The 26419-nt window shown below is 43.4% G+C and overlaps 1 protein-coding gene across 3 annotated transcripts in view; it reads right to left on the bottom strand.

The window, feature by feature from the left end:
* prdm10 (PR/SET domain 10) overlaps positions 1–26419 on the bottom strand; it is a 220558-nt gene that overhangs the window by 178812 nt on the left and 15327 nt on the right. The gene's annotated exons all lie outside the window — the stretch shown is intronic.

Here is a 26419-nt window from a genome sequence, read left to right as displayed (position 1 = left end):
CTGGATACCACTGTACACAAAATTAAGATTCAATTTAGCCTCCAGCAGATTCCAAGGCCACCCGATGCCCTGACCCAAGGAGTAGCTGTGTCGAGCAAGAAACAGCTGCTTTCTCATAAGATTAAAGTATTTGTGCTCCCAACAAACTCTCACTTGCCCATCTGACCAGATTTTCCCTATGACTGTGCGAGTTTTCCACGGTGCTCTGGTTTCCACACACATTACAAAGATATGTTGTTCATGACGTTTAGATAGGTAGTAGGGAAATTAAGGGGGTAATAATGGGCATGTGTAAAATAATAGTTTACAGAGGAATGGGTTCTGAGAGCCAGCATGACTGGATTGACCAAAAGGGTGCCTCCTGTGTCAAAAATGAACACAAATATTGATATTTGAAAATCAGGTCACACTGGCCAAGAGCTCTTTGTGGTCTCTGACATTGGGTGCTTGTACCACTGCAAGAGAGAAGGTGTTCTCATAGTCATAGTTATCTTGTTACACATCTGCACTAAATCCAAGAGGATGTGATGACATAATCACTTGTGCATATTGCAGCTGTGACAGGTGAATGCCAGCTAAACATGACTGGCTACAGGGTTTATGGGTTTGGATGGTAAGGTGGTAATGATTTTTTAAAACAAACAGTTCAACCTTGAGAAAGGACGTTAGATTAAGGATTATCTATAGCTATATGGATATCATCATACTGTTGGAGTGCACATCCCTCATCACTGCTTAGGGGGGTCTCATGGGACTGAGAATAACTTGCTTCAATGAGGTGAAGGAAAATTCCTCCTTGGATCCCTCTCTAAACCCCATACTCATCATCTTAAACCTTCTAACATGTCCCCTCTCTGTCTTGTTACACAAAGTACATCAAACCTATCAGTCTCTCCTCACAGCTGAAGTTTTCCATCTCAGGTAAGAGACTAGTGAACCTTTCTCAGAAGGAGAAGTAATTTAGACTAAATGGGCATTTATCCTTAGATTGCTTTTGCTGCTTTTAATAAGGTGGATAAAACGGTCTCTGGGAAGCTCTGGTTTAGAAGCGATAGCATCAAATACAAAAGCAGGAAGTACTTGGAACAATTCAGATTTGTACATAGTCGTAAAGCTTTGATTGCACCAAAAAGGAAGTAGAGCAGATTCATAAAGTACTGCAGAGGCTGGATAACTTTAGCTATTAGCAAAGACAGGAGTAAAAGGGGCTATTTGGAACAGAGAGAGAGAGAGAGAGAGAGTAAACATGGAGTTGTTTCCCTTCGCAGATGGGTGAAAACCTAGAGGGCATAGATTTAAAGTTAACTAGACTAAGTGGGACCCGTTGGGTCCCATGTTCACACAGGAGGGCTGGTCCCCCGATGCAATATTCCACCTCTCCACCAATTCCAATATTGGTGGCCAGTGGGGGGGGGGGGGGGGGCTTTCTGGAGCGCTGGTATGGGTGTTGTTGGCTGCAGTGACTACTGGTCTCCAGAGGGCTAGTGTGAACATTGTGGGCGAAATGGATTCTTGGGGTGGCAGCTCAGTCCCTCAAGCCTGATGTGCTGGCAGCTCACTCACGGCTGGTGGGCTGGCAGTTGACTCACAGCTATTCCTTGAAATTCCATTTCAAGCAGAGTGCTAGGCCACCAAATTCAAATCCATTTTCCTACCATTTCAAGCAGGGTGCAAGGCCACCAAATTCAAGTGCAGTTTCTTACCTCTTCGAGCAGGGTGCAAGGCCACCAAATTCAAGTGCAGTTTCATACCATTTCATGCAGGGTGCAACGACACCACATTCAAATGCAGTTTCATACCATTTCGTGCAAGGCCACCACATTCAAATGCAGTTTCATACTATTTCAAGCAGGGTGAAACCACCATAAAACCATACAGTAGATTCACAGCTCAGACAGAGTCGTGACCTCTCCCTCCCCCATCATGCAGAGACTGAGCCACACCTCCGGGTTTTATAATCCCTCCCCCTCCCACCAGAAAAGGTGTGGCCTTCATGGCGTGATTGACAGGAGAGAGATTCTCAACATTTTTTAAACACTCCTAACACTTTTGTTTTTCATTGATGGGAAGAATCCTCTGCACCTGATGAGAGTAGGGGAACTGTATAAGATGGCCAAAAATCACAGCCGTAAGTGGTAGCGTTTTATTTAAAATCAATATAGTGCAAACAGGAAGTTGTCAAGTTTAGACAAACAACCATTTGCAGGCAGTGCCTTTTTACTTCAACCCAAACCCCCCAAACAACCATTTGCAGGCAGTGCCTTTTCACTTCTACCCAAACCCCCCAAACAACCATTTGCAGGCAGTGCCTTTTCACTTCAACCCAAACAACCATTTGCACGCAGTGCCTTTTCACTTCTACCCAAACCCCCCAAACAACCATTTGCAGGCAGTGCCTTTTCACTTCTACCCAAACCCCCCAAACAACCATTTGCAGGCAGTGCCTTTTTACTTCAACCCAAACCCCCCAAACAACAATTTGCAGGCAGTGCCTTTTTACTTCAACCCAGCCCCCCCCAAACAACCATTTGAAGGCAGTGCCATTTTATTTCAAACCAACCATATTTTCATTTTCAAACCACATTAAGGGCACTCACAGTTGAGTAGACATGTTTTCAGTGTTATTCAGAGCTCCAAGAGATGGCTTCCTCCATCTTGCAGAGACTGAGTGAGGCACACCACTTCCTGGTTTTATTGTCCCTCCCCCTCCCTCCAGCAGGGGCAGCAGAGAGAATGGCAATTAATAAAAAACATTAATATCTCTCTGATTTTTCATCGATGGGAAAAATCCTCTGGTCCCGGAAGGCGGAGGGGGGCTCTGAGCGAGGTGGCCAAAAATGACGGCCGTAGGTGGCGGCGTTCTCTCGGAAATCGCAGCACAGAAGGCCAAAAGCGGTCAAGAACAGAGATTTAGTAATATAGATAGATGATGCAAGGATTCGAGAGCAAATTAAAATGTATTCTTCACTTGGAGAGCGGCAAGGATCTGGAAGTCACTGCCAGAGAGGATGGGAGAGGCAGAAATCCTCATCATGTGTAAACAGGCATTTGAACGTAATCTTGAACAGCAGCAGCCTGCAGGGCCACAGCCCATGAATGGGGATTAAGCTTGAGAGCTCTCTTTCAAATCAGCATAGACTTGGTCCAAATGGCTTCCTCCTGCATCGTAAATCGTCAACCATTCAGCAGCCAAGATGGAGCACTGCATACAAGCAGGAGGCCATCCATCTTGCACAAATGGGGACCACAAGTGTGCATTGGGATCAATAGCATGGTGAAGCTGTTCATTACATATTTGAATGGTTTGATTTCATGAAAAAACATATGTTTGAATATTATTTATCTTTCAATGAAGAGACATTGAAGTTGATCACCAATGAGAAGCATTCAGCATTGGAAAAGTTAGTGCAGGTATTATATTTGTCTTTCCTCATTAGCAGTACCTCAACATAAGCATTCTGCTGACACGCAGGAATAGATTCTCTCATTCCAAGTAAGACGGCTGCATGATTTGGTCTCCAACTTCCACAAGGCTGAAACCTGGACATGCTGTGCACCATCACATCACCCACATGGACATTCCCAGAGGTTTGCATTATGTGCAATACATTCAATCTCAAACAGAGAAGACATTATTTCATGCTTATTTTTCTGTCGTATCAAACTTAAAATGAAAATATACAACATCTCTGGGCCAGGAGCATCTAGATTTCTACAACTTATTATGGAAAAAGCTTTGTAACTTCTGTTCGTGCATCAACATGGCCAAAAGGTGAAGTGATTTGCCATACTGCGATACTGATTGAAAATTCTGGCCCAGAGTGCTTTTGTACAGGTCAATGGTTAACAATAGACAATCTCTACATCAACATCACCTTTATTCTTGATGATCGTCCTTAAGATTCAATATTAGATGACTAAGGCACGGACGGCACTGCTGACAGTATTCTGAGTAATATCAGTGCTGCATCTCTTCCTCGTCCCCTCCCCATTCCTTTGATATCCTCAAATTGCTGAATCATGGTACACTGCAACAAAAAATGCTATTTACTGGCAGCTTTCCAGTCTTCTAACCGATTATTCTTCCTGTCACTGATTGAAACTTTTTCAGTTGCAGAATAAAATTTTGGAGCAGCAGGTTCTTTGCATAACGCAGTCAAGCACATTATCATGAGTGTCAATCATCAAAACAACTTGCCCAAGCATGCAGCAGGACAGGTAGAGTACTCAATGCAATCGTCACATGTAATGAAAACCTTGTAAAGCTCACAGTATACCAGCTCGATTCCATTAATACAATAAGATGGTTGACGAAGAACACTGAACATCAAACACACAGTTTTAAACTTCACAGAGAAGTGGTCCACAATTAAAATCTGGTGTCATGTGGGCCAGGATACAAGTACCACGTAACTATCACAGCAATAAATTTCCGTTATTTAGCACCTTTGGATTTAGTGAAATATCACAGGGTGCTGCAGTGGACTCTGATGTCAAGACACAGAACAATGGAGCAGGTTTCATAGGACAACAGAAGGAAACAAAACGGGCAATACGGGCTGAAAAGATGAAGTACGAAGGGAAGCTGGCCAGGAGTATAAAGAAGGACAGTAAAAGCTTATTTCGATATGTTAAGGGAAAAAGAGTAGCAAAGTCAAATGTGGGTGCCTTGAAGGCAGACACGGGTGAAATTAGTATGGGGAACAAGGAAATGGCAGAAGAGTTGAACTGGTACTTCGGATCTGTCTTCACTAAGGAAGACACAAACAATCTCCCAGATGTACTGGAGGACAGAGGGGGTCGAGGAACTGAAAGAAAATTTCATTAGGCGAGAAATAGTATTGGGTAGGCTAATGGGACTGAAGGATGATAAATCCCCGGGGCCTGACAGTCTGCATCCCAGGGTCCTCAGGGAGGTGGCTCTAGAAATAGTGGAAGCATTGGTGATCATTTTCTAACGTTCAATAGATTCAGGGTCAGTTCCTGTGGATTGGAGGATAGCTAATGTTATCCCACTTTTCAAGAAAGGGGCAAGAGAGAAAACGGTGAATTACAGACCAGTTAGCCTGACTTCGGTGGTGGGAAAGATGCTGGAGTCAATTATTAAAGAGGTAATAATGGGGCATTTAGATAGCAGTAAAGCCTTTGATAAGGTCCCGCACGGGAGACTGGTGACTAAAATTAGAGCGAATGGTATTGGGGGTAGGGTGTTGACATGGATAGAAAATTGGTTGGCAGATAGGAAGCAAAGAGTATGAGTGAACGGGTCCTTTTCAGAATGGCAGGCAGTGGCGAGTGGAGTGCCGCAAGGCTCGGTGTTGGGGCTGCAACTGTTTACCATATATATTAATGATTTGGAAGAAGGAATTAGGAGCAACACTAGCAAGTTTGCAGATGACTCAATGCTGGATGGCAGTGTGAACTGTGAAGAGGATGTTAGGAGGTTGCAGGGTGACCTGGACAGGTTGAGTGAGTGGGCAGATACGTGGCAGATGCAGTGTAATATAGATAAATGTGAGGTTATCCACTTTGGTGGCAAAAACAAGGGGGCAGATTATTATCTCAATGAGGTTAGGTTAGGTATGGGGGAGGTACAGCGAGACCTGGGTGTCCTTGTACATTGGTCACTGAAAGTTGACGTGCAGGTACAGCAGGCAGTGAAGAAAGCTAATGGAATGTTGGCCTTCATAACAAGCGCATTTCAGTATAGGAGTAGAGAGTTTTTTCTGCAGTTGTATAGAGCTCTGGTGAGACCACATCTGGAGTATTGTGTAGAGTTTTGGTCTCCTAATTTGAGGAAGGACATCCTTGTGATTGGGGCAGTGCAGCGTAGGTTCACGAGATTGATCCCTGGGATGGCGGGACTGTCATATGAGGAAAAATTGAAAAGACTAGGCTTGTATTCACTGGAGTAGAAGGATGAGGGACGATCTCATAGAAACATATAAAATTATAAAAGGACTGGCCAAGCTAGATGCAGGAAAAATGTTCTCAATGTTGGGCGAGTCCAGAACCAGGGGCCACAGTCTTAGTATAAAGGGGAGGCCATTTAAGACTGAGGTGAGAAAAACTTTTTCACCCAGAGAGTTGTGAATTTGTGGAATTCCCTGCCACAGAGGGCAGTGGAGGCCAAGTCACTGGATGGATTTAAGAGAGAGTTAGATAGAGCTCTAGCGGCTTGTGGAATCAAGGGATATGGGGAGAAGGCAGGCACGGGTTATTGATTGGGGGCAATCAGCCATGATCACAATGAATGGCGGTGCTGGCTCGAAGGGCCGAATGGCATCCTCCTGCACCTATTTTCTGTTTCTATGTTAATGTTGTGGGTGTCTCTGCCTCCACCACCTGCTCACGCAGTGTATTACAGATTGCAAGAAGGTAGACACAAAATGCTGGAGTACCTCAGCGGGACATACAGGATCTCTGGAGAGAAGGAATGGGTGACTTTTTGGGTTGAGACTCTTCTTCAGACAAAGTTTTCTCATGACTTTCAGTCTGAAGAAGGGTTTTGACACGAAACATCACCCATTCCTTCTCTCCAGAGATGTTGCATGTCCCGCTGAGTTACTCCAGCTTTTTGTGTCTATATTCGGTTTAAACCAGCATCTGCAGAGCTTCAAATCAGAAGTGTAACTGACACCAACAATTTGTCCTGCACAAACCACATTGAAACTACAGCCAAGATAACACACCAATGCCTCTACTTCATCAGAAAACCAAGGAAGTTTGACATGTCTCCACAATTCTTACCAACTTCTGGAGATGCACTGCAGAAAGCATCCTATCAGAATGCAATCAAGCTTGGTATGGCAACAGTTTTGTCCAAGATGGCAAGAAGCCATGTGAGTTGGGGATGTCCATCACACAAACCAGCCTCCACCACCGGTAACTCCATCTATACTTCTGCGGCCTCAGGAAAGCAGCCAACATATTCAAGGACCATATTCAAGGACCATTCCCATTTCTCCCCACTCACAGACATAAGAGACAAAATCTTGTAAGCACAAATGGCTAAATTCAGGAACATCATCTTCCCCATTGTTATATCAGACTACCAAATGGTACTTCCATAAACTAGGATACAGTATGAATCTCCCAACCTACATCAACACAGATCTTGCACTTTTCTTTAAGCTGCACTATCTGTAACTGTGACGCTATGACACTGTAGCACCATCTATTGGACTCATGTATTAGCAATGTTACAACATTTTGAGATTTTAAAAATCAAGTCTGCAATTTATCCCATCAGATAAAGCATAAAAAGAAGTTTAATTTGACACCTAATTCACTTTCATATCTTCAGTATTAAAAATGTTATGGCCATTTTCATACTCGGAAATTAGCATCTTGTTCCCTATTGCTTTTCCATTGACTTAACACAAAAGCTGTGATCAAGGACAGTCAAATGGCCATAACTTTATTAAAAATTAAGAGAACTGAAATAAATTTTCAGTTATTATAGATTGAAGCATTCTGAAACAAATATTAAACAATCTTACTTGGATGACCCGAAATTAAAGCATATAATTAGTTAATTACCCAATTGCAGCTAATTCCAAAATTCAATTACTAGATCTAAACATGTATCCATTTCTTAAGAAAAGATTTACATTTTTAAAAAGCCTAAATGTCCAAATAACATTCACACAAGAATTCACAATATAACATGATTTTAAAATCTCATTGTCATAAATTTATAGGTCAAATGGAAGGAATTTAGTGTTTAATTGCTGTAAATTAATGGCCATTTAAATCATCTTGCGAGTGGGATTTTGTGGAACGCGCAGGTTTGGAACGCTGCGGTTGCAGTGAATTTGAAGCCCCATGTCAGCATGAAAAATACTGCCGATTCGGATGGGCTCCAAGTCACCTTCTCGCAACTTAAAATTTTGATTAAAAGCATCTTAAGAAGTACTTTTTTATGTAAAAATAAACAGCCTACCTTGCCTTGTCCCCTATGTGAGATCTGTCCCGTTGTCGGCGTTCACGGCTTTAGAAGATGATTTTGAATTAACTCTAACAATTAAATTATATAGCGCTAATTTTAATAAACTTAATAAAACGGCAGTCGAAGCGATTTTTCTTTAGCAACTAAACAGCCTAACAGAGATCGATTTGAATTGGCTGCAGAAAAATCGCATTTTAAACCCGCCCCCCTCTCAAAGGCGCCAAAGTCGCGCACAGGGGCAGTGGCAGAACTGCAGCGCCTCTGAAGGTAAGTTTTGTAACATACCTACATGTATGGCTGGATTCTATTCATATTGTATAAAATGACATAATTAGAATAGTATAATATCCTTGTAACACATCATTCTCCAATATTTCTGCCACTTCAACAAGATCCGAGATAAAGAGGTCCCTTTATCTCCTCCCTCACTTCCATCCGTGGACCCCAGCAGTCCTTCCAGGTGAGAAAGAGGTTCACAAACTCCTCTAATCTCATCTGCATTCAGTGTTCCCAATGTGGCCCCATTTACCAAGCGTAAATAGCCAACCTAAGTGTGAGACCAAGCGGACACCAAGCGCCCATTTTAGCAAATATCTGCGGTCAGATGGCTAAGGCCTACCGCATCTCCGAGTTGCTAACCATTTTTATTCCACTTCCCAATCCCATATTGACCTTTCTCTGGGTGAGGTCATGCAAGCTGGAGGAACAGTACTTCGTATTCCACTTGGGTAGCTTACAGCTTAACGATATGATTAAATTCTCTAATTTTACAGTGCCCTCCATAATGTTTGGGACAAAGACCCATTTATTTGCCTCTGTACTCCACAATTTGTGACTTGTAATAGAAAAAGTCACATGTGGTTAAAGTGCACGTTGTCATATTTTAATAAAGGCCATTTTTATACATTTTGGTTTCACCATGAAGAAATGACAGCAGTGTTTAGACATGGCCTCCCCATTTCAGAGCACCATAATGTTGCGACACAGCAATGTCATGTAAATGAAAGTAGTCATGTTTAGCGTTTTGTCGCATATCCTTTGCATGCAATTACAGCCTGAAATCTGCAATTCATGGACATCACCAGTTGCTGGGTGTCTTCTCTGGTGATGCTATTACAGGCCTGTATTGCAGCCATCTTTAGCTTATGCTTGTTTTGGGGGCTAGTCCCCTTCAGTTTTTTCTTCAGCATATAAAAGGCATGCTCAATTGGGTTCAGATTGGGCAATTGACTTGGCCACTCAAGAATTGACCATTTCTAGCTTTGAAAAACTCCTTTGGTGCTTTAGCAGTATGTTTGGGATCATTATCTTGCTGCAGAATGAACCGCTGGCCAATGAATTTTGAGGCATTTGTTTGAACTTGAGCAGATAGGATGTGTCTATACACTTCAGAATTCATTATGCTACTACCATCAGCAGTTGTATCATCAAAGAAAATAAGTGAGCCAGTACCTTCAGCAGCCATACATGCCCAGGCCATAACACCCCCATGTTTCACAGATGAGGTGGTATGCTTTGGATCTTGGGCAGTTCCTTCTCTCCTCCATACTTTGCCCTTGCCATCACTCTGATATACATTAATCTTCGTCTCATCTGTCCAAAAGACCATTTTCCAGAACTGTGGTTGCTCTTTTGAGTACTTCTTGGCAAACTGTAACCTGGCCATCCTATTTTTGCAGCTAAACAGTGGTTTGCATCTTGTCAGCAGTGCAGCCTCTGTATTTCTGATCATGAAGTCTTCTGCGGACAGTGGTCATGGACAAATCCACATCTGACTCCTGAAGAGTATTTCTAAATAAATTATGGGTCTTCGTCCTAAAAATTATGGAGGTCACTGGGGTGGAAATCCCGGGAGGTGGGGGGGGGGGGGGCTGCCAGGGGACACACGTCCCCCCCTGTTTTGAGAGGTGGGGGACGATCCCTTCCATTTTTTGTAATCCGGATTTAAAACACGATGAAATCTCCGCTTTCCGCGAGACAGTGAAGGTGGGACTGCTGATCAAGGGCGCCGATTGGACGAGAGAGACGTCGGTCAACAGGCAATGGGGGCGGAACATGATGATTCAGCGCGATCATTGGAGGAGGGAGGTGTCGGTCAGAGGCAGAAGTGGGGGGGGGGGGTGGGACTGAGGATAGAGCACGGTGATTGGAGGAGGGAGATGTGCCAAAACACTCTCGGCAACCCTGGACACAGACCTGCGCCTCATCCGCTGCCAGGATCGATCTCAGTCTCCGGCGCTGCAACCGCTGCCGAACCGCCACTGGACCATCCCCGTCCCCACCCGAATGCCCCCCCTGGGGTGTCCCGAGACGTCGGGGTTAGACACGAGCGGCACCTCCAGGCCCACAGCCAGCACAGAGAAGCAGCGCTAAACCCAGCTCAACTCTGCCCGTCCCGCCAGGTTAACCTACAGCCCTGCCGGGACTTTCGGGAACGACAGCCGAGGTTTACAGGAAGCGTGGAGAAGCTCAACAACTCCAGGCTGGTGTCCCGTCAGTGCAGGCAGGACTGTAGACTATTTGATATCCCATACTTTGATAGCGATTTTCGTGCCTGGAGGTTACTAACCTGCAAACAAACCTACCCACCCTTCTCCTCTCCCATATTTTTCTCCCATCTCTTCCCTGTATCCCACCTGGATTTGCACTCATTCTCCCTCCTCCTCCCACCCATATTCCTTCTGACTTTACAATTCATATTTTTCCGGTCCTTATCTCTCACACTTTATCTTTTCATCTCTGGCCTTGTCCAACCATCTGCCAATCAAAACCCCTCCCACATCTCTATCCACTTGTTACTTGCCAGGCTTTGCACTGCCTCAACCTCTGAGCTCTCTCCCCATCCCCAACTTCCAGCTTTCATTCCCATCCCCATACATTCAGTCTGACGAAGGGTCCCAATCCAAAACATCACCTTGTTCACCAGAGAGGCTGCCTGATCTGCTGTGTTACTCCAGCATTGTGTTTTTTTTCATTTAAATATTGTAATTGTACTCACACCTACCACTGAATGAAAAGCCTGCCCCTCAGGTGCCCATTAAAATGTCCCTCTCACCTTATGCCCAAGCGCTCTAGTTTTATACTCCACTCTCATCGGAAAAAACAGTCACCATTCATGCAATCTCTGCCCCTTGTTTTATATACCTCTACAATGCAAGTCCTCAGTTTTCCTTTGGAGCATTGAGGACCAACCTTTTCCATCAGGTTGCTTGTGAGCAAAGGGACATCCAGAAAGCAGGGAGAGAGGGAAAGAGTTATTTGAAGTTAGAGAATATTCATACCGCTGGGGTGTAAGCTGCCCAAGCAAAATATGAGGTGCTGTTGCTCCAATTGGCATTTAGCCTCACTCTGACAGTGGAGGATCCCCAGGACAGACAGGTCAGTATGGGAATGGGAGGGGTTAAAGTATTTAGCAACCGGGCGATCACGTACGTCTAGGCGGACGGAGCAAAGGTGTTCAGCGAAACGATCCCAGAGTCTGTGCTTGGCCCCGACCATATATAGGAGTCCACACCTGGAACAGCAGATACAGTAAAGGATACAGTTTCATGTGAGACAGAGGTTCACTTGCACCTCCTTCAACCTCATCTACTGCATCCACTATTCCAGCCGTGGGCTCCTATAAGGGATTTGATAAAAGTCAATCTGGTAAACCCCTCAAAACATAGAAACATAGAAAATAGTGCAGGAGTAGGCCATTCGGCCCTTCGAGCCTGCACCGCCATTCAATATGATCATGGCTGATCATCCAACTCAGTATCCCGTACCTGCCTTCGCTCCATACCCCCTGATCCCCTTAGCCTCAAGGGCCACATCTAACTCCCTCTTAAATATAGCCAATGAACTGGCCTCAATTATCTTCTGTGGCAGCGAATTCCAGAGATTCACCACTCTCTGTGTAAAAAATGTTTTTCTCATCTCAGTCCTAAAAGACTTCCCCTGTACTCTGTACTCTATGGCAAGAATGTCTTTCCTCAGATTAGGAGACCAAAACTGTACGCAATACTCCAGGTGTGGTCTCACCAAGACCCTGTACAACTGCAGTAGAACCTCCCTGCTCCTATACTCAAATCCTTTTGCTATGAATGCTAACATACCAATCGCTTTTTTCACTGCCTGCTGCACCTGCATGCCTACTTTCAATGACTGGTGTACCATGACACCCAGGTCTCGTTGCATCTCCCCTTTTCCTAATCGGCCACCATTCAGATAATACCCAAAACGTCACCTATTTCTTTTCTCAAGAGATGCTGCCTGGCCCGCTGTTACTCCAGCATTATGTGTCTATCTCCAGAAGATTAGGATGCATGGGTGCTTGGTCATTTGGATTCAGAACTAGCACATTCATAGATGGCACGGGGTTGTGGTGGAAGGCCTTTATTCTGGCTGGAGGTCTGTGACTAGTGGAGTTCTGCAGGGATCTGTGCTGGTACCTCTGTTGTTTGTGATATTTATAAATGATCTGGACGTAAATGTAGATTAGCTGGTAAGATTGCCGACGACACCAAGATTATTGGGATCACAGACTGTGAGGAAGGCTGTCAAAGTAGACAGCGGGATATAGATCAGCTACTGCAACGGACAGAGAAATGACAAATGGAGTTTAATCTAAGCAAGTGTACTTTTTGGGAGGTCAAATGGAGGGTGAAAGTATACAGTAGATGGCAAGACCCATAACACATTGATGTGCAGAGGAATCTTTGTGTCCATGTCTATAGCTCCCCTAAATTGGCAACACAAATTGATAGAGTGGGAAAGAAGGCATATGGTATACTTGCCTTCATCGATCAGGCATTAAGTATAAGAATCACAAAGTCATATTGCAGCTTTATAGTATTCTGGCTAGGCCACATTTGGAGTATTTTTTGCAGTTCTGGTTGCCAAATCACAGGAAGGATGTGCAATATTTGGAGAGGGTGCATAAAACTCCACATCCTTCCAGAATGCTGCCTGGATTAGAGGCTGTAGCTATAAGGAGAGGTTGTACAAACTTGGGCTGTTTTCTCTGGTGAACCGGAAGTCATGGGAACCTGATAGAAATACATAAAATGATGAGGGGCATAGATAGAGTTTACTGTCAAAACCCCCAGGGTAGAAATATCAAAGACTAGAGGAAATAAGTTTCAGGCAAGAGGGACAAAGTTTAAAGGAGGTGCGTGGGGTGGAGGTTTTCTTTTTACACCGATGGTGGTGGGTGCCTGGCATTGCTAGGGGTGGTAATGAAGGCAGATACAATAATGCTGTTCAAGCAACTTTTAGATCAGCACATGGACATGCAGAGAATGGAGTGATATGGTCATGTACAGATGAGATTCGTTTATCTTGGCATCATGTTCGGTACGGACATTGAGGATCAAAGGCCATGTTCCTGTGGTACTGTTCTATGTATAGGAAGGAATGGCAGATGTTGGTTTAAACCGGATAAACACAAAAATATGGAGTAACTCATCAGGTCAGACAGCATGACTGGAGAAAAGGAATAGGTGACGTTTCAGGTTAAGACTGCCAGTATGAAGAAGGGTCTTGACCGGAAACGTCACCTATTCCTTTTCTCCAAAGACGCTGTCTGAGTTACTGCTTTTTGTGTCTATCTTATGTACTGTTCTATGTTCTGCATGCTCCATGTTAGAATCCTATTTTTGAGCTGGAATCCTGCCAGTCCTTCTGTAAATGTTGTAGGAATGTTCTTGCTTCAGTACTTTTCTATTAAGCCGACCTGAAATTATTTTTCTTGAAAAAAAAATCTCAACTTATCCGGTCACTTTAAATATATTTAAAGATATATTACCTATGTCCCAGTCAGATTTCTTGCATATTTCAAATTGCTACATTTAAATATCTCAAGAACATTAGTCTGTTTCTCTACAATAAACTTCAACCATTATTTTACTTCTGCAAGCTGCGGAAGTCGATAGTCCCCCCCTCCCCCCCCCCCCCGACAATGTTCCTGACACCTTAGCTAGGGGGAACGCGGCCCCCGCTTTATCCTCTAAAATTGTAAACGTTTCAACAAGAATCTTTCAAACTCTAGAAAATAGTTTACCTTATCTTTCTCCAGAGTGCATTACCTCATCCTTAGAATTAGTCTGGTGAATCTTCATTGTCCCTGTGCTACCCACCATGTCTGTCCTTGGATATGGCGATGGCTTGTACAAAATGGGTAGTATGGTGCGTAACAAGTAGACCTGCTGCCTCACATTTCTAGTGATCTGGGTTCACTCCCTACCTCTTGTGCTGTCTATTGGTGTAGTAGCCATTTAGCTTAACTTAGTATGTTATAACTATAACTAGATTTATCTGCCTGTAATTATGTGGGTGGGATTTATACGTAGTCTGGGGCGTGGTTTGCGGCTGGGATTCTGGCGCAGAACCCCAAAGAATTTAGTTTAGTTTGAAGAAGATCGGGAAGAGACAAGTGTCCGACCGAGCATGACCACGAGTATGTTTGAAATGTACTTATACAAGAAGCTTTTATGAATTATCTTACTTTGTACTACTACAATAAAGAAACTATTAATCAAGAGACTGTTTTTGGAAGATTCATCTTTCGACAGCATTGAATGTCTCATGGAGAGCTCGTGGATGCGTATAGATTACCTTCTGATCCACGGTCATTAGTGACTATCGAGGACTAAATCCTTGAGATGTTGTAAAAAACTGTCACTACAATTGGAGTTTGCACATTTTCCCTCTGACCATGTCAGCTTCTTCCCACATTTAAATTGCCGGAATGGTTGTGCAGGATACGGAAAATAAAATGGTTTCAGGTACAATTTGTGTAAAAATAGATGCTGAGTGGTCAGCTTGAATTTGGTGGGCTGAAGGACCTGCATATCTCTCTCACACTCTTACTCTAAGTGCAGTCTCACAAAGACCGTAACTATTTCAGTCTTACATTTTTAGTGCTGCAGCCATTCTCTTGCAAAAGCCTACATACTGTTTACATTCTGAATTACTCGCTGTACCCGTCATTAATATTCAGTGATCTGTGCACGTCCCTCTGAAAAGCAAATGCTGTTAATCTCTTCATTTGGAAAATAATTCAGCTTCTCCAACTTTATTTTATTCCCCTACACCCAACAGGTCTGAAGAAGGGTCTCGAATGAAACATCACCTATTCCCCTTCTCCAGAGATGCTGCCTGACCAGCTGCGCAACTCCAACTTTTTGTGTCTATCTTTGGTTTAAACCAGCATCTACAGTTTCTTCCTACACATAATCAATAACCTTATTCACCCCAGTCACCCCATCTTCGCCCTTCCCCACTCAGGCAGAGGATACAAAAGCTTGAAAGCACATACCAGGAGATTACGGAACAGCTCCTTCCCTGCTGTTATCAGATGACTGAATGGTCCTCCCATTAGGTAGGGTGTAGGCAATAGACAATAGGTGCAGGAGTAGGCCATTCGGCCCTTCGAACCAGCACCACCATTCACTATGATCATGGCTGATCATCCACAATCAGTACCCCTTTCCTGCCTTCGCACCATATTCCCTGACTCCGCTATCAGTAAGAGCTCTACCTAACTCTCTCTTGAAAGCATCCAGAGAATTGGCCTCCACTGCCTTCTGAGGCAGAGAATTCCACATATTCACAACTATCTGGGTGAAAAAGTTTTTCCTCATCTCCGTTTTAAATGGCCTACCCCTTATTCTTAGTCTGATCGTCCAACCTACCTCATTATGGACATTGAACTTTTTTTTGTATCTGTAACACGTTCATGCTGTAACACTTTACTCAGCACTCTGGTATTTTGTTCATTGCACTACCTGTTGTATTTATGTATGGCTTGAATTTGGCTTAATGTATAATTTGATTGACTTGATGGCACGCAAAGGGAAGTTGTTCACTGTAACAATAATAATACCAATACTTTTCTACCTTTCATTTTCACTGATGCTTTTCTGCATCCTCCATGAAACATCAACAAAACTTGGTCTTCTGATCCAAATCATGAATCTGGATTGTGCAGCCCCCGCACCAATCCTTATGGCACCCCATTGGTCTCAGCCTTCTAACCCTAAAATGACATTTATTCCTCTTGTTTTCCGTCCATTAATCTACCGTCAAGGCACACCACTATATCAGCCGCACTCCCATGCGCTCTTAATTTGCTTTAAATTTTTGGAGGTACTTTTTCAGACAATTGTTTAAAGTCCAAATGCGCTATATCAACTGGTTTCTCCTCCCTTATTTTCCCAACTGCAAAAGTAAAAAACTTTGGAAGATTCATCAGGCATGATTCCCTAGGACATTGAGCGAAGTTAGTGTAGAAATAGCCGGGGCTATGACAGAAATATTTCAAATGTCATTAGAAACGGGAATAGTCCCCGAGGATTGGCGTACTGCGCATGTTGTTCCATTGTTTAAAAAGGGTTCTAAGAGTAAACCTAGCAATTATAGACCTGTTAGTTTGACTTCAGTGGTGGGCAAATTAATGGAAAAGATACTTAGAGATAATATATATAAGCATCTGGATAAACAGGGTCTGATTAGGAACAGTCAACATGGATTTGTGCCTGGAAGGTCATGTTTGACTAATCTTCTTGAATTTTTTGAAGAGGTTACTAGGGAAATTGATGAGGGTAAAGCAGTGGATGTTGTCTATATGGACTTTAGTAAGGCCTTTGACAAGGTTCCTCATGGAAGGTTGGTTAAGAAGGTTAAACTGTTGGGTATAAATGCAGGAATAGCAAGATGGATTCAGCAGTGGCTGAATGGGAGAAGCCAGAGGGTAATGGTGGATGGCTGTTTGTCGGGTTGGAGGCAGGTGACTAGTGGGGTGCCTCAGGGATCTGTGTTGGGTCCTTTGTTGTTTGTCATGTACATCAATGATCTGGATGAAGGGGTGGTAAATTGGATTAGTAAGTATGCAGATGATACCAAGATAGGGGGTGTTGTGGATAATGAAGAGGATTTCCAAAGTCTACAGAGTGATTTAGGCCATTTGGAAAAATGGGCTGAAAGATGGCAGATGGAGTTTAATGCTGATAAATGTGAGGTGTTACACGTTACACCTTGGCAGGACAAATCAAAATAGGACGTACATGATAAATGGTAGGGAATTGAAGAATACAGTTGAACAGAGGGATCTGGGAATAACCGTGCATAGTTCCTTGAAGGTGGAATCTCATATAGATAGGGTGGTAAATAAAGCTTTTGGTATGCTAGCCTTTATAAATCAGAGTATTGAGTATAGAAGCTGGGATGTAATATTAAAATTGTACAAGGCATTGGTGAGACCAAATCTGGAGTATGGTGTACAATTTTGGTCGCCCAATTATAGGAAGGATGTCAACAAAATAGAGAGAGTACAGAGGAGATTTACTAGAATGTTGCCTGGGTTTCAACAACTAAGTTACAGAGATAGGTTGAATAAGTTAGGTCTTTATTCTCTGGAGCGCAGAAGGTTAAGGGGGGACTTGATAGAGGTCTTTAAAATGATGAGAGGGATAGACAGAGTTGATGTGATCAAGCTTTTCCCTTTGAGAATAGGGAAGATTCAAACAAGAGGACATGACTTCAGAATTAAGGGACAGAAGTTTAGGGGTAACATGAGGGGGAACTTCTTTACTCAGAGAGTGGTAGCGGTGTGGAATGAGCTTCCAGTGGAAGTGGTGGCATCAGGTTCGTTGGTATCATTTAAAAATAAATTGGATATGCATATGGATGAGAAGGGAATGGAGGGTTATGGTATGAGTGCAGGCAGGTGGGACTAAGGGAAAAAAGTTGTTCGGCACGGACTTGTAGGGCCGAGATGGCCTGTTTCCGTGCTGTAATTGTTATATGGTTATATGGTTATGATTTCTCCTTCATAACCTTACTTTTGATTTTGCTCAATCCTATTATTATCATCCATTTTCTTAACAATAGATTCTTGCATTTTACCTCCTCCTAATCTCGGCTATGTGGCCCAATGCATCCATTCTCCATTTCAAAATGATGCAATTACATCTGCTCTCTACATCCATGGTACAATTCCATCATCTAATGGCACATCCTGTTATTAATTCACCAGTCTCGTTCTCCAGCAGTCCCACACTTACCCTAGCCACCATCTTGCTCTTTACATTTCCAGAGTAACTCTTACTGCTTGACTTGATATAATGTGAAAGTTTGCTCTCAAAAATCAATTTATCTCTTGAGGTTTTTAAATATTTTGCTGCAAGATCCTAAGAACTAGTCATCTGGCCTACCACCTTGCATGGCCTACCCTTCAATTAAACATTATCCTTCACCTCATTTGTCAACTGCAGATAGTGCCCCTTCCTCAAGGAATCCCTCTCCGATTGGGATACATTTCCCTCTCCAATTGGGATACATTTCTACCTAGCTCATTCCACTCAAGCTCCACTTTCATGTCATTCTAATGCCCACATTTAGATTGAAGACTGTGGTACTCTCCTGTTGTGATCATCTCAAACTAAATCTAGAATTCCATCATACTGTGCTCACACCCTCCTCGGCGATCTTTAACCACATCTCATTTAGCCTTCATTACTCGCAAGCAAATCTAAAATAGCCCATCCTTGGGCAGCTTCTGTAACAGTGACGCACTCCACAAATGCTACTTTTATGATATCTTTGCCAGTCTGGCTCATCTAATTAATGTAAAATCTCCCATGACAACAGCAATTTCCTAAAACATGGCCTAAATATTACCCCATTTATGTTGAAATATATCATACGGTCACATTTTCGGGGCCTTAAACTACTTCCTCCCTTGCGTATCTCTATATAGTAGGCATTAGATCATATGCTGCTATTTCTTCCATTAATTCATCTATCTTATTGCAAATGCTACATGCATTAAAAAAAGACGAGCTTTGGCTAAGTTTCTACTAACTCTTAAATTGCTCAGTGCTGCATACGTGTGCTTACATTCTCTAGCCCAGCCCATCACAGTTGCGTGTCATCTGCTCCCTAACAATTCTGTGCCATCACTCTCTTTTCCTCTCGATTTATTACACATCCCATTCTCAGAATCCTTCCCCAACTATTGTGTTTACATTCTTTCTACAACTTATTGCCAGGAAACTGGTCCAACACAATTCAGGTGAAGCCCATCTTAATGGAACTGCTCTCACCTTCCCAACCTGCCTCATGAATTGAAACTATTTCTAACACACCAAGCTTTGAGCCACACAGTTACTTCTCTTATCCTAATTATCTTTTGCCAAATTGCATGTGTGCTCAGTTAATAATCCAGAGATCATCCTTGGATTCTGCTGCTTAAATTTTGGCCCGCTTTCCTCAATCCTTCAGCAGAGCCTCTCTGTTTGCCGTATTTATGCCAGTAGTGTCTAGGTGGTCCTTCCCTTCCCACTTTGAGTTCTTCTCTTGTTCAGAAAACCCTTAACCCTCACAAGGCAGATATTACAGCTTTCAAGAATCTGTCTTTGCAGCAGAAAAAAACATTTTCTGTCCCACAATTATACCTACATAGTCACCATAAAATCCTCCAAATATTACCAAGCAAGCATCCCTGGCGGAGACCCTGATAACACTAAATTGCCCTATTACACTCTTCTGAAATAGAAATAGATGCTGGAAATACTCTGGTCAGCAGCAATTATGGATGCTGTCTGACCTCTTGAGTATTTCTAGCATGTTTTATTTCTCGTTTCAAATATATTCCTTTTCGCATTACTTTATTCCAAGTTCAATAAGGCAAAAGATTACCATGTGAGCAAATTGAGTGAGCAATTCAGGATGTTCTCAAAGCCTATGGGGGAAAACAGTGAATTCCCTCAATTTAAGGGAATTCCTGGCTGATTAACACTGAAATGTAGGAGCACAAAGAATCATACAAAGAACTAAGTCATTGCAAGCAGGCAAAAAACAGTAGAATGAAAGGAGTCCATCACTTCCCATACCACCTGTTCCAGCCTAACCTGTGGCAACTTTTACAGGCACATACCGACCTCATTAGCCATCAAGCACCCAAGAACCAGACTGATCTATATCCACGTGAAATGGACCAAAACAAATTAAAGTTTATTGGTCTGTATTTCTCAAAGTTTCTGCGAAGGAAGATAATGCAACATTCATCAGCAAAATCTACTTCCATCTCCTTCCTACTATTCTGCCAATCAAATAACTTTTACTCCCAATAAATATCTCATTCAATCTTGTATTGATGCATTGTAAAGCTTAACTTGTTGAACTCCTGAAGTAGGTATGGTGAAGGGATTACAACAAGGACATCTGGATCTTAAGCAACAATACAAATCCACGTGAAGAAAGTGAATAACAAAGTGATAGCAGTTTCTGCAGCACCTGAACATCCACAGTAAGCAATGGAGAGTACAGGGCCTGTCCCACCAGCATGCGAAAGCATGCGTCGAGTGCGACCAAACGTGGTCGCTTGAGGCGTACGGCCGCCCGGGAACCGCGGAGGCATATGGAGTTGTGCGGGGCTGGTCCCGACACCATACTCACCAATCAGCTGGGCACGAGGCGGGCCGACTGAATTTGGACGTCGCGCGGCGTCGGGCGGTGACGTCATCACGCAACGGCACGCCGGGCGGTGACGTCATCATGCAATGCCACGCGCTAGGCGTACGCTGTCAAGACGCTGCGTACGCCCTCAATGCGCCTGCAGGCCGACAGGCCGTTGGCGAGCGGGATTTTCGGACAGTGTAGGATTTTCGGAGCCCCACACAACTCCATATGCCTCCGCGCTTGGAAGTGGGACCGGCCACGGGCGGCCGTACGCCTCAAGCGATGACGTTTGGTCGCGCTAGACGCATGCAATCGCATGCTGGTGGGACAGGCCCTTACAGGTGTGCAAGTTGCTGTGAAAGCACCTCAACGATCAAAAGTAGCAAATCTTGTACGGAATACATATGATGAATTGTGGTGAAAAGTGCAGATGGAACACAAACAAAGTAATCAAAGTGGTGATGAGATTCTTGAATGACATTATCACTGCAGCTACCCTAGCTCGAGATTCATGTTCATAAGTGATAGGAGCAGAATTAGGCCACTCAGCCTATCGTTTACACCATTCAATCGTGACTGATCTATCTTTCCCTCTCAACCCCATTCTCCTTCCCATAACCCGTAGCACCCATATTAATCAAGAATCTATCAATCTCTGCCTTAAAAACATCCATTGGCATTCACAGCCTTCTGTGGCAATGAATTCCACAGATTCACCACTCTGACTAAAGAAATTCCTCCTCATCTCCTTCCTAAAGGTACATCCTTTTATTCTGAGGCTATGGCCTCTGGTCCTAGACTTTCCCACTAGTGGAAATATCCTCTCCACATCCACTCTATCCAGGCCTTTCACGTTTTGAGGTTTCCTAGTCAGACACAGAATTGCCAAAATCTCTGACAACATGAACTATCTCACAAAAAAATGAAATCAGTTGGAACTTTGCCATATTTCTTCTGGAAAGCCCATTTTCCAGATCCTCTATTTTAGCATGTGCTTTCCAGGTCCAAGTGTGAGCAAAGCATACATAAAACCAATAGAACCAAAAAAGACAAAAAGCCACTGACGCCACTGACGCCCTTTACTCTGACTTCAATCAAATTTTAAAACCCTCATCCAGCTTCCACCTCATGACCAACTTCTCTCACTTCAGCAAATTATTTTCCTTCTTTTCATTATATCATATTCTCATCCTGCCAATAGACACAGCTACTTATCTTAATGCTTTGCTAATCATTCATGTTAAGTAAGTTACTCTTGTTTTACAGTCGAGTCATGCAACCCAGAAGCAGGCCCTTTGGCCCAACTAGGGCCGGCCCACCTACCTATGTTTAGTCCATATCTCTCTAACTTTTTCCAATCCACGTGCCTGTTTGAATGTCTTTTAAATGTTGGTATAGTTTCTGCCTCAACCACCTCCTCTGGCAGCTCATTCCATATAGAAACATAGAAAACCCCCCCACCTGTATCCGCCTGTCACTTGCCAGGCTTTGTTCTGCTCCCACCTCTCCTTTTGAGGAAATATTATATAATAGAATTGCTCGGATAGTGACTTTTATATAAGCTAGGTAATTTGCAAGAGAAAAGCTTAAGGTTTTCAGAAACACATGTATCCTAAAGAAATAAAGTACAAAGAAACACATACAGCGAACAGATGAATCAAAACATAGAAATACTAATCTGAACCTGCGTAGCTTAGCTTATTGCTTAGAGGAAATTATAACGTTGGAGGAAATTGTATTTGATATGATTTTGTGTTGAAGAATGGATTACTGAATAGGGCCTCTTCTTAGGCCAGATGTCATCTGCTCTTTCTCTATGGCACATTCTTGAGCTCTGATGTGACATAAAGATGAAGTTATGGCTGGTTATGCTGAGTTTGAGACAGAATTCAAGGCTGAGGGATAATAGACTCTGTGGTTAGCTTTGGCTATGTTAAATTATAATGAGGTTGAGGCTATACTTTTGAGGTAATGGTCTGAAGTTGTAAATTTACCCTGTGTCTGTGATATTTGTAAAATACCTTGCAGAGAGATTGAAAAACCATCTCCCAGAAATAGCAGGAAAGGGAGGCTGTAATGTAACATAGAAATATAGAAAATAGGTGCAGGAGGAGGCCATTCGGCCCTTCGAGCCAGCACCGCCATTCATTGTGATCATGGCTGATCGTCCCCTATCAATAACCCGTGCCTGCCTTCTCCCCATATCCCTTGACTCCACTAGCCCCTAGAGCTCTCGACCCGAAACATCACCCATTCTTTCTCAGAGATGCTGCCTGTCCTGCTGAGTTACTCCAGGTTTTTGTGTCTATCTTTGGTTTAAACCAGCATTTGCAGTTCCTTCTTACACACTTTCTCAAATCCAGCACACATATTATGATTATTCATATATAAGAGAAGGATCCCAACCTGAAACATCAGCGAGCCATGCTCTCCAGGGATGCTCCCTGATTAGCTGAGTTTCTCCAGCATTTTGTGTCTTTGATAATCTGCAGTTCTTTATTATTATTATATCCTTTGATTAATTATCCTTGACTGGACTTACATTAGACCTAACTTGTTCTCATTGCTGTCTCCAAATTGTTTTCCTGCTGTTATTTTCAGTAACCTAATCAAGCAATGCTTCTGTCAACATCAGGTTAGAAACAGTGACCCAAGTAATTATGCAGTAAAGTAACCCTCATTTAAATCCCATGTATTACATTTGTCTTTTGGTGCTCCTGATACTCATTGTTTTTTCTTTAGTCGTCACAGAACGAGGCCATCACTGCAAGGCCAGCATCGAGGCCACCTGCACGTCACCTTCTTTAAAAACCTTCTTGCCCAGATCCCTTCATATCCATCACAGAATCAAAGAATGGTTACAACATCGGAGTTCACTCGGCCCATTGTGGCCACACCATCTCTCGGCCAGGGCAATTCTGTTCATTTAATCCCATCACGGCCCCGTCGGTCAGAGTTATGATAGCATATACAGGTCCCTCTGCCGTCCAAGTCAGTGCCAATCATGAACATCCATTTACTCAACTGATCCTATTGTATTCATCCCATTTTATCATTAACTCCCCCGTATTTTACCATTCACTCAGATAGCTGGGGCAATTTATTCTGGTCAATTCACCGGCTATCCTTGGGATGTGGGAGAAAACCTGAGCTCCCAGAGAGAACCAGCAGTCACAAAGAAAATGTGCAACCACCATGTGCAATGGACAGCACCAAATCAGGATCAAACTTGGGCATCCGTAACTTCTGTAACTTGCAAATTTTAGTTCATCGTGCATTTATGTAACTGTCTCTTGTTGACTACAATGGAATCGACCTCCTTCACATTGCAGGCAGTGCATTTCCTAACTCCAAGCTCATTATGTGGTCAAAAACTTTCCTCATGTAACTCTTGATTGGTTCACCTTTGACCTCTGCCCCTCCAAAAAGAGAACAGCCTTTACCTATACAGATTGGATTTCATCTTTTTATATTATTCCACCAACTCTCCTTCTCCTCTCTAAATTAGTCAGTCTCTCACACCGATCCCCGTAAATGTAGTCCCTCATGCCTAGAACCATTCTGATAATTTTTTCCAGACCCTCTCTGGTGGCCCCACATCCTCCTTATTGATAAAGACTAAAATTGTGTTTGCCCTATCAATTGGGTTCTCAAACCTTTCGTCACGTTCAATGATTACTGCACACACACTCTCAGGTCACTTTGCTCAATTTAAAATCTTGCCTTTACGCATTCTTCCTTCCAAACTACATTATCTATCCACCAGTCTTGAATATACAGGAAAGAACTGCAAATGCTGGTTTAAATCGAAGGTAGGCACAAAATGCTGGAGTAACTCAGCGGGACAGACAGCATCTCTGGAGAGAAGGAATAGGTGATGCTTCGGGTCGAGACCCTTCTTCTGACTAATTCTTTGCAGTCCTCTGGGGTGGAGAATACCAAAGTCTATTTTCTATACATCCCAGACTATCACGCAAACCAACCTCCCTTCCGTTCATGCTGCCTCAGCAAGGCCACCAACATCATCAAGGACCAGTCTCACCGAAGACTTCTCCTCTCTCCAATCAGTCAGGTGCAGGTGTGAAAATACTCACCTCCAGATTCAGTGACAGTTTCTTCCCAGGTCTTAACAGTCAACAGAACCATCCTATCATCAACTAGACTAGAGTGTGGTCCTGAGCCACCATATAACTCATTGGGGACCCTCGGACTATCTTTAATTGGTGCTTCAATAGACAATAGATAATAGGTGCAGGAGTAGGCCATTCGGCCCTTCGAGCCAGCACTGCCATTCAATGTGATCATGGCTGATCATCCCCAATCAGTACCCCGTTCCTGCCTTCTCCCCATATCCCCTGACTCCACTATCTTTAAGAGCCCTATCTAGTTCTCTCTTGAAAGTATCCAGAGATCCGGCCTCCACCGCCCTCTGAGGCAGAGAATTCCACAGACTCACAACTCTCTGTGAGAAAAAGTGTTTCCTCGTCTCCGTTCTAAATGGCTTACCCCTTATTCTTAAACTGTGGCCCCTGGTTCTGGACTCCCACAACATCGGGAACATGTTTCCTGCCTCTAGCATGTCCAAACCCTTAACAATCTTATATGTTTCAACTCTAACCCTCTCATCCTTCTAAGTGTGTACAAGCCCAGCTGCTCTATTCCCTCAACATATGACAGTCCCGCCATCCCAGGAGTTAACCTCGTAAACCTACGCTGCACTCCCTCAATAGCAAGAATGTCCTTCCTCAAATTAGGGGACCAAAACTGCACACAATACTCCAGGTGTGGTCACACTAGGGCTCTGTACAACTGCAGAAGGACCTCTTTGCTCCTATACTCGATTTCTCTTGGTTTAAAGGCCGACATGCCATTCACTTTCTTCACTGCCTGCTGTACCTGCATGCTTACTTTCATAGACAGATGAACAAGGACCCCCCAGATCCCGTTGTACTTCCCCTTTTCCCAACTTGACTCCATTTAGATAGTAATCTGCCTTCCTGTTTTTGATACCAAAGTGGATAACCACACATTTATCCACATTAAACTTCATCTACCATGCACCTGCCCACTCCCCCAACCTGTTAAAGTCACCCTGCATTATCATAGCATCCTCCTCACAGTTCACACTGCCATCAAGTTTTGTGTCATCTGCAAATATTCTGATGTTACTTTGAATCCTTTCATCCAAATCATTGATGTATATTGTAAATAGCTGCGAGCCCTGCACCAAGCCTTGCGGTACCCCACTAGTCACTGCCTGCCATTCTGAAAGGGACCTGTAAATCCCTACTCTTTGTTTCCTGACTGCCAACCAATTTTCTATCCATGTCAGCACTCTACCCCCAATACCATGTGCCCTAATTTTGCCCACTAATCTCCTGTGGGACCTTATCAAATGCTTTCTGAAAGTCCAGGTACACTACATCCACTGACTCTCCCTCGTCCATTTTCTTAAGTTACATCCTCAAAGAATTCCAGAAGATTAGTCAAGCATGATTTTCCCCTTCGTAAATCCATGCTGACTCGGACCGATCATGTTACTGCTATCCAAATATGCGGCTACTTCATCCTTTATAATTGACTCCAGCATCTTCCCCACCACCGATGTCAGGCTAACTGGTCTATAATTCCCTGTTTTTCTCTCCCGCCTTTCTTAAAAAGTGGGATAACCTCAGCTACCCTCCAATCCACAGGAACTGATCCTGACTCTATAGACATTGGAAAATTATCACCAATGCATCCACGATTTCTAGAGCCACTTCCTTAATTACCCTGGGATGCAGACCATCAGGCCTTGGGGATTTATCAGCCTTCAGTCCCAACAGTCTACACAACACCATTTCCTGCCTAATGTGGATTTCCTTCATTTCCTCTGTCACCCCAGATCCTCTGGCCACTACTATATCAGGAAGATTGTGTGTGTCCTCCTTATGAAGACGGATCCAAAGTACCGTTAGTTCAATTCATCTGCCATTTCCTTGTTCCCTATAATAAATTCACCTTTTTCGGTCTTCAAGGGTCCAA

Source organism: Amblyraja radiata, chromosome 33 (assembly GCF_010909765.2).
Source record: "Amblyraja radiata isolate CabotCenter1 chromosome 33, sAmbRad1.1.pri, whole genome shotgun sequence".
Classification (NCBI taxonomy): Eukaryota; Metazoa; Chordata; class Chondrichthyes; order Rajiformes; family Rajidae; genus Amblyraja; species Amblyraja radiata.
The sequence above is the reverse complement of the archived record's forward strand: the minus strand, read 5'-3'. Positions and strand labels throughout refer to the sequence as shown.